Source organism: Pongo pygmaeus, chromosome X (assembly GCF_028885625.2).
Source record: "Pongo pygmaeus isolate AG05252 chromosome X, NHGRI_mPonPyg2-v2.0_pri, whole genome shotgun sequence".
In the NCBI taxonomy this organism is placed as follows: domain Eukaryota; kingdom Metazoa; phylum Chordata; class Mammalia; order Primates; family Hominidae; genus Pongo; species Pongo pygmaeus.
Window position 1 is genome coordinate 134,736,452 of NC_072396.2, and position 9,015 is coordinate 134,745,466.

The following is a 9,015-nucleotide window of genomic DNA, read 5'->3' on the forward strand; positions in this document are numbered from 1 at the left end:
GTGATGTTAGCTATAGGTCTTCTGCAGTTACCTTTCTTTAGGGTATTCTATTCTTAGTTTGCTTAGCGATTTAATCAGGAATGAATGATGCATTTTTGTGAAATATTTTCTCTGTGTTTATAAAAATGATTATATGTTTTTTATTTATTCTTTTATTCATATAGTGAATTACAGTGATTTATTTTTGATTGCTAAATCTACTTTATATTCTTCAGATAAACCCCCATGTAGTTATGATAAATCATCCTTTTTATATAGTGTTAGATTCAATTTGCTAAAATTTTAAGAATTTTTGAGGCTTTTTGAACAGTATTAGTCTTTAGTTTTCTTTCTTGTAATGTCTTTATCTGATTTTGGTGTCAGGGTATTCTGACCTTGTAGAATGATTTGGGAAGTATTCTTTTTTTTTTTTTTTTTTTTTTAATCTAATAATTGCTTTTATTAATAAATATGCATAGCAGTGTATCAAATATTGAATAGAAGCTTATACTGGGCCTAGCTAGTACTAGATTGTGATTATCTCTTTCTATTTTTTTTTTTTTTTTTTTTTTAATTTATGAAGTATTTATTGATCGTTCTTGGGTGTTTCTCGGAGAGGGGGATATGGGAGGGTCATAGGATAATAGTGGAGAGAAGGTCAGGAGATAAACACATGAACAAAGGTCTCTGGTTTTCCTAGGCAGAGGTCCCTGCGGCCTTCTGCAGTGTTTGTGCCCCTGGGTACTTGAGATTAGGGAGTGGTGATGACTCTTAAAGGGCATGCTGCCTTCAAGCATCTGTTTAACAAAGCACATCTTGCACCGCCCTTAATCCATTTAACCCTAAGTTGACACAGCATATGTTTCAGAGAGCATGGGGCTGGGGGAAAGGCCATAGATCAACAGCACCCCAAGGCAGAAGAATTTCTCCTAGTCAGAACAAAATGGAGTCTCCTATGCCCACCCCATTCTACACAGACACAGCAACAATCTGATCTCTCCTTCCTTTCCCCACACTTCCTCCCCTTCTCTTCAACAAAACCGCCATCGTCCTCATGGCCCGCTCCCGATGGTCGCTGTCTCTTTGGAGCTGTTGGGTACACCTCCCAGACAGGGCAGCCAGGCAGAGGCGCTCCTCACGTCCCAGACAGGGCGGCCGGGCAGAGGCGCTCCTCGCTTCCCAGACGGGGCCGCCCGGGCAGAGGCGCTCCTCTCCTCCCAGACGGGGCGGCCGGGCAGAGGCTCTCCTCACATCCCAGACGATGGGCAGCCGGGTAGAGGCGCTCCTCACATCCCAGACGGGGCGGCCGGGCAGAGGCGCTCCTCGCTTCCCAGAAGGGGCCGCCCGGGCAGAGGCGCTCCTCGCTTCCCAGACGGGGCTGCCCGGGCAGAGGTGCTCCTCACTTCCCAGACGGGGCCGCCCGGGCAGAGGCGCTCCTCACTTCCTCCCAGACCGGGTGGCAGCCGGGCAGAGGTGCTCCTCACCTCCCAGACGGGGCGGCCGGGCAGAGGCGCTCCTCACCTCCCAGAGGGGGCGGCCGGGCAGAGGCGCTCCTCACTTCCCAGACGGTGTGGCGGCTGGGCAGAGGCGCTCCTCCCTTCCCAGATGGGGCAGCCAGGCAGAGGCGCTCCCCACTTCCTCCCAGACGGGGTGGCGGCCAGGCAGAGGCGCTCCTCACTTCCCAGAGGGGGCGGCCGGGCAGAGGTGCTCCTCACTTCCTCCCAGACGGGGTGGCAGCCGGGCAGAGGCACTCCTCACCTCCCAGACGGGGCAGCCGGGCAGAGGTGTTCCTCATCTCCCAGACGGGGCGGCCGGGCAGAGGTGCTCCTCATCTCCCAGACGGGGCGGCCGGGCAGAGGTGCTCCTCATCTCCCAGACGGGGCAGCCGGGCAGAGGTGCTCCACACTTCCTCCCAGACGGGGTGACGGCCGGGCAGAGGCACTCCTCACCTCCCAGACGGGGCGGCCGGGCAGAGGCGCTCCTCACCTCCCAGACGGAGTGGTCAGGCAGAGGCGCTCCTCACTTCCCATATGGGGTGGCGGCCGGGCAGAGGCGCTCCTCACTTCCCAGATGGGGCAGCCGGGCAGAGGCGCTCCTCACTTCCTCCCAGACGGGGTGGCGGCCAGGCAGAGGCGCTCCTCACTTCCCAGACGGGGCGGCCGGGCAGAGGTGCTCCTCACTTCCTCCCAGACGGGGTGGCGGCCGGGCAGAGGTGCTCCTCACCTCCCAGACGGGGCGGCCAGGCAGAGGCGCTCCTCCCTTCCCAGACGGAGTGGCCAGGCAGAGGCGCTCCTCACCTCCCAGAGTGGGCGGCCGGGCAGAGGCGCTCCTCACTTCCCAGAGTGGGCGGCCGGGCAGAGGCGCTCCTCACTTCCCAGAGTGGGCGGCCGGGCAGAGGCGCTCCTCACTTCCTCCCAGACGGGGTGGCGGCCAGGCAGAGGCGCTCCTCACCTCCCAGACGGGGCGGCCGGGCAGAGGCACTCCTCACCTCCCAGAGTGGGCGGCCGGGCAGAGGCGCTCCTCACTTCCCATAGGGGATGGCAGCCGGGCAGAGGCGCTCCTCACTTCCCAGATGGGGCAGCTGGGCAGAGATGCTCCTCACTTCCTCCCAGATGGGGTGGCGGCCAGGCAGAGGCGCTCCTCACCTCCCTGACGGGGCGGCCGGGCAGAGGCACTCCTCACCTCCCAGAGTGGGCGGCCGGGCAGAGGCGCTCCTCACTTCCCAGAGTGGGCGGCCGGGCAGAGGCGCTCATCACTTCCCATAGGGGGTGGCAGCCGGGCAGAGGGGCTCCTCACTTCCCAGATGGGGCAGCTGGGCAGAGGTGCTCCTCACTTCCTCCCAGACGGGGTGGTGGCCAGGCAGAGGCGCTCCTCACCTCCCAGGCGGGGCGGCCGGGCAGAGGCGCTCCTCACCTCCCAGAAGGGGTGGCTGGGCAGAGGCGCTCCTCACTTCCCACATGGGGTGGCAGCCGGGCAGAGGCGCTCCTCACTTCCCAGACGGGGTGGCGGCCAGGCAGAGGCGCTCCTCACTTCCCAGATGGGGCAACCGGGCAGAGGCGCTCCTCACTTCCTCCCAGACGGGGTGGAGGCCAGGCAGAGGCGCTCCTCACTTCCCAGACGGGGCGGCCGGGCAGAGGCGCTCCTCACTTCCTCCCAGACGGGGTGGCGGCCGGGCAGAGGCGCTCCTCACCTCCCAGACGGGGCGGCCGGGCAGAGGTGCTCCTCATCTCAATTTGGGAAGTATTCTATTCTCTTCTATTTTCTGGAAGATTTCATATAGAATTGTAATTATTTCTTCATTAAATGTTTGGGAAAATTTGCCAGTGAAGTCTGGGACCAAAGTTTTCTTTGTGAGAAGGTTTTTAAACTACAAATTAATATTTGACTATTGTGATTATTGATTTATTCTTGAATGAACTTTGGCACTTTTTGTATTTTAAGAAATATGTACATTTGTCAGTTTCACCAATATCGTCAAATTTTATTGACATACAGTTGTTTCTATGATTTGAATATTTGTCCTCCCCAAAACTGATGTTGAAATTTAATCCCCAATTTGGCAGTATCGAGAGGTGGGTCCTTTAAGAGTTCTTTATGTATTCAAGATACTAAACCATTACCAAATATATAATTTGCAAATATTCCCTCCCATTCTGTGAGTTGTTTTTTCACTTTCTTGGTAGTGTGCTTTGAGGTCCATTTAAAAAAATTGATAAAGTTTATCTATTTTTTCTTTTTTATTTATTGTTTATAATATTCCCTTATTATCCTTTTGATGTCTGGAGGATCTATGGTGATATCTGCTTTCTTATTTCTGATATTGGTAATTTGCATCTTCTTTCTTTCTCCTGATCAGTCTGGATACAGATTTTTACATTTTATTGGTCTTTTCAAAGAACCAACTTTTGATTTAATTGATTTATCTCTGTTTTTTCCTATTTCCTATTTTATTGATTTTTTCCCCTTACCATTATTATTTCCTTTTTCTGCTTACTTTGAGTTAAATTTTTTATTTTTTATTTTTATTTTTTATTTGTTTCTTTTTTTGTATCTATTTCATATATTTTTTAAAGTTATTATTATTATTATACTTTAGGTTTTATGGTACATGTGCGCAATGTGCAGGTAAATTACATATGTATACATGTGCCATGCTGGTGCGCTGCACCCACTAACTCGTCATCTAGCATTAGGTATATCTCCCAATGCTATCCCTCCCCCCTCCCCCCACCCCACAACAGTCCCCGAAGTGTGATGTTCCCCTTCCTGTGTCCATGTGTTCTCATTGTTCAATTCCCACCTATGGGTGAGAATATGCGGTGTTTGGTTTTTTGTTCTTGCGATAGTTTACTGAGAATGATGATTTCCAATTTCATCCATATCCCTACAAAGGACATGAACTCATCATTTTTTATGGCTGCATAGTATTCCATGGTGTATATGTGCCACATTTTCTTAATCCAGTCTATCATTGTTGGACATTTGGGTTGGTTCCAACTCTTTGCTATTGTGAATAATGCCGCAATAAACATACGTGTTTGTTTCTTAAGAGCAAAGCTGAGGTCATTGATTTGAGGGCTTTCAGCTTTTCTAATATAGGGATTTAGTGATTTGAATACTCTTCTGAGTACTGCTTGAGCTGCATCCCACAGCTTTAATTATGTTGCGTTTTCATTTTTCTTTTAGTTTACAATACTTTATAGTTCCCCTTTCAATTTCTTGTAGCAGTGAACTTCAGGGACATGTGTGGAATATCTGTGCCCAGTGAAGGCTGTTTCAAGTCTCAGGGTCTGAGGCTCTGATGGAATGCTTAGTCATATATGCCCAACTGGCCATGGCAATTGAAACTCAGGAGGCTGGGTGCGGTGGCTCATGCCTGTAATCCCAGCACTTTGGGAGGCCAAGGCTGGCAGATCACTTGAAGTCAGGGGTTCGAGACCAGCCCGGCCAACATGGTGAAACCCTGTCTCTGCTAAAAATACAAAAATTAGCCAGGCGTGTTGGCATGTCCCTGTAATCCCAGATGCTCGGGAGGCTGAGGCAGGAGAATCACTTGAGCCCAGGAGGCAGAGGTTGCAGTGAGCTGAGATTGTGCCACTGATTGTGGTCAGGACCCCAACAACAAAACCAGGTTCACATACATCAATCTTGATGTTTGGGCAAAGCAACCCTAACAAGGTGCTATGGCATGGTGCATTACTCCAGGTGTACAGAACAAAATAGTCAATCCATCAGTGACCTAAAGAACATGCTGAAGGCTACATTCCCAGGGGGTGGCTTGGAGACATGCAAGGAGTAAGCCACCAAACATACTGTGTTAACTCCTTCTTCACAACAACCAAACAGAAGAATTCTCTATTGCTAACCACTGCCACTCTGAGGTACAAGTTAGATGTGGGAGTAAGGGATGGTTAGGGATTGGGCACCATTTGGTCTACTATTACACAAAACCAGGAGTCACTTGTTTTAATGGAAGTTACTCTTTTTTTCATTTAAAAATATAAAGACTAGACACCTCTGCTTTGTGTGGGCTTGCTTTTCCCCGATCACGTCAACCTTTCCAGCTCTTGGAACAGAATCCAAAGTCCTTAGCATGATACACAGAGCCCCACCTGATCTCCCCACCCCCCGGGAACTCCCTGCCTTCATCTCCCACTGCCCTCCTGCTTCATGGCTCTGCTCCAACCATGCTGGCGAACACACACCAGGCCCCCGCCTGCTTCAGGTCTTTGCCTGGAGTGTTCTTAGAAATCCTCATTACTGTCCCCTCATCTCCTGCCTGCCTCTGCTCAAAGGTCACCTCATTGGAGGCCTCCTGGCCACTGTAGCTAAAACAGCTGCCCCTGCCATTCTCTGCACCCTTTCCTCATACCTGACAATATATCGTTAACCTGAATATTTAATGACTTTTTACCTGCTCCTCCTCCAACTCCCAATGAGACTGTCTGCACCATGGAGACAGGGACTGTTTCTGGTTCGCTGGGAGGTCCTGAGGTCTAACACCATGCCTGGCACAAAATTGGGGCTCAGTAAGAGCCTAATGAATGAATGAATTAGATATAGATAGACAGTAGGTGGAGGGGAAGAAGGAGGGTATTTGGAACACAGTAAGATATTTTATTTTCAGCTCTAGGCTGTAGAGGAAATGCTCAACTAAATTCTTAACTTTTCTCTCAGGACTTAAGTTTCAAATGTTATATTTAATACCACAAAATTTATTTTATAAAGATTTGGTTTCCTCTTAGAGGTTAACCTTGTCAAATAAGTTTTTTCTTTCTTTCTTTTTCCCTGATGACAAGTCACACATCTATAGAAGAAAATTTAAATGATGCAGAAAGGAATAAAGTAGAAAGTGAAAAGTCTACTGGACTGGAGGTTGGGGATAGTTGTGTCAGCAGGGCTTATCAAAATGTCTCTGTGGATAAAATGGCCACATCAAACGGTCCTGCTCTGCTGTTTATGTTCTTTGCCTATTTTTAAAGGAAAATACCTTTGAGTGTTTGTACACTTAGAATCCAAAGTCCTTAGCATGATACATAGAGCCCCATCTGATCTCCCCACCCCTGGTACCTCCCTGATCTCATCTCTCACTGCCCTCCCCTCCCCTTTAATGTACTGTGAGCTTTACAAGTTTCTTTTTAAAAAAATTTACAAGTTTCTTTTAACTTGTAAAGCTCACTGTATATTAAAGACAATAGCCTTTTGTCCATCAAATATGTTATCTTTTTTTTTTTTTTTGAGACAGAGTCTTGCTCTGTCGCCCAGGCTGAAGTGCAGTGGTGTGATCTCAGCTCACTGGAACCTCCGCCTCCCGGGTTCAAGTGATTCTCCTTCCCTTCCTTCCGAGTAGCTGGGATTACAGGTGTGTGCCACCACGCCCAGCTAATTTTTGTAGTTTTAGTAGAGATGGGGTTTTGCCACTTTGGCCAGACTGGTCTCGAACTCCTGACCTCAGTTGATCTGCCTGCCTCAGCCTCCCAAAGTGCTAGGATTACAGGCGTGAGCCACTGTGCCCTGCCTTTTTTTTCCCTCCAATTTATTGCTTTTCTTCTAACTTGGTAGTGTTTTCTGCTGTTCAGAAGTGATTTTTCATTGAGTGGTCAGTTTTATTAATCCTTTGCTTTTACTGTCTCTACCTTTTGTAGTGTGCTTAGAAAGGTCTTGCTCACCCCAGGGTTATAATAATACTGTTCACCTACATCTTCTTCTGGTACTTGTCATGGTTTGATTTTATTCTGTCATGTTTAAATTTTAAGGCACGCCCCTTTTTGGTGATAATAGACATATATTGAGTGCTTACGATGTGTCAGGCTCTGTTCCAGGTGCCTTATGTGAATCAGCTCATTTGAATGTTCAGTAAGTCCAGAGATAGGTCTTGTAGATCCTTGTTCTCACAGGTGAGGGAACTTGAAGACAGGGTGGTTGGGTACTTATGCAAGACCACACAGCTAGCGAAACCTGGTCTATCAAATGCTAAAGGCTACATAGGGTTGTTGTAAGGATTAGAGTTGTTGTATGTAAAAAGTCTCTGGAATATAGTAGGCAGTCTATAGATGGTAGGTTTTATTAATTATTATTACATAGCTCCCATAAACATAATTTTTGAAGGCCGCATATTATTTGGAAAATTGTATATTTCAAGGTAAGTACATTTCTAAAATATTCCTTTAAAAGCATGTTTAGAATTCCATGGGAACAAACAAAATTTTATTTGAAGAAACAATTGTCATAAAAAGAAATCCCAGAAAGATTGCATTAACGTGTGTTTCACTGGGCAATGGGATTGTGTGTGTGTGTGTGTGTGTGTGTGTGTGTGTGTGTATGTTGTGTGTGTTTAAAACGTTGTTAGCAGAGCGGCTGGCCGCTAGAGGTCTCTGATACCCGAGGAGCTGTCAGTGGCACGATGGAGAGAGCGAGGGATCACTAACACCTGAGACGGACTACAGAACAGCACGTGCCAGAGCTGGAAGTCCAAGTTAAACGCAAAAGGACCACCTCCTGAGAACCAAGAATGTCAGTTATACCCGAGGCCTTCTCAGCAGCAGCAAGCACCTGTGGTGAATTTCCAGGCTGAACTGAGACAAGCATTCTTAACTGAGACACCAAGAAGTGGTTAAAGCCGTATTGGAACAGCAGGGAATCTGATTCCAAGGAAAAACCAGTCAATGTAATAAAGACATAATCTGTAATTTTTCAATGTGATGTAGATTCATTTAGTCTGTCTTTTTATGTTTGCTGCTTTCATTTTTTAGGAAAAGGCTATTACAAGGTTGATTTTGATTTATTACCTTTTTTTTTTCCCTTTGGGATTTTTCTTTTTTTCGATTTTAAGATTAGAATGCTCTTATTTCTGAGGGTTTATTATTTACTTTTTATAAAATAAGAGCAGAGAGGAAGGGGGTTTATTGATAAATTCTCTTCTAGCTTTTCTTTATGTCTTTTTGCAATATTACCCCTCAATTTGAATTAATTAGGCCTATTTATGCCACCATTTTGAGTTTAAATCCAAGGAGACAAACAGAAAATTTCTGAGAAATTCTCCTTTGTTGAATCATTTATACCCAACATTTTCAGTTTTTTTTTTTTTTTTTTTTTTTTTTTGAGACAGGGTCTCACTCAGTCACCCAGGCTGGAGTACAGTGGCTTGATCTCGACTCACCGCAGCCTCCGCCTCCTGGGTTCAAGCGATTCTCCTGCCTCAGCCTCCCGAGTAGCTGGGATTACAGGTGCATGCCACCATGCCCAGCTAATTTTTGTACTTTTAGTAGATATGGGGTTTTGTCATGTTGCGGAGGCTGGTATTGAACTCCTGACCTCAGATGATCTGCCTGCCTTGGCCTCCCAAAGTGCTGGGATTACAGGCGTGATCCACTGCACCTGGCCAGTATCCAACATTTTCTAGTAATTGCATGGGCTTGGTTGCAAGCAGATGGTGGAATCTGATCATTGTCCCAAGCTCTTCCCCAAGAGTAAGACAATTTTTCATTGAATAGGTGGGCACATTTGATTTTTTTTTAACCTAGAAATTTTTTAGCT

The 9,015-nt window shown here is 47.3% G+C and overlaps 1 pseudogene; it reads left to right on the forward strand.

The window, feature by feature from the left end:
- The first annotated feature begins 7,882 nt into the window (after nucleotides 1-7,882).
- LOC129025416 (SNRPN upstream reading frame protein-like) lies at nucleotides 7,883-8,096 on the forward strand (annotated as a pseudogene).
- Nucleotides 8,097-9,015: the final 919 nt, after the last annotated feature.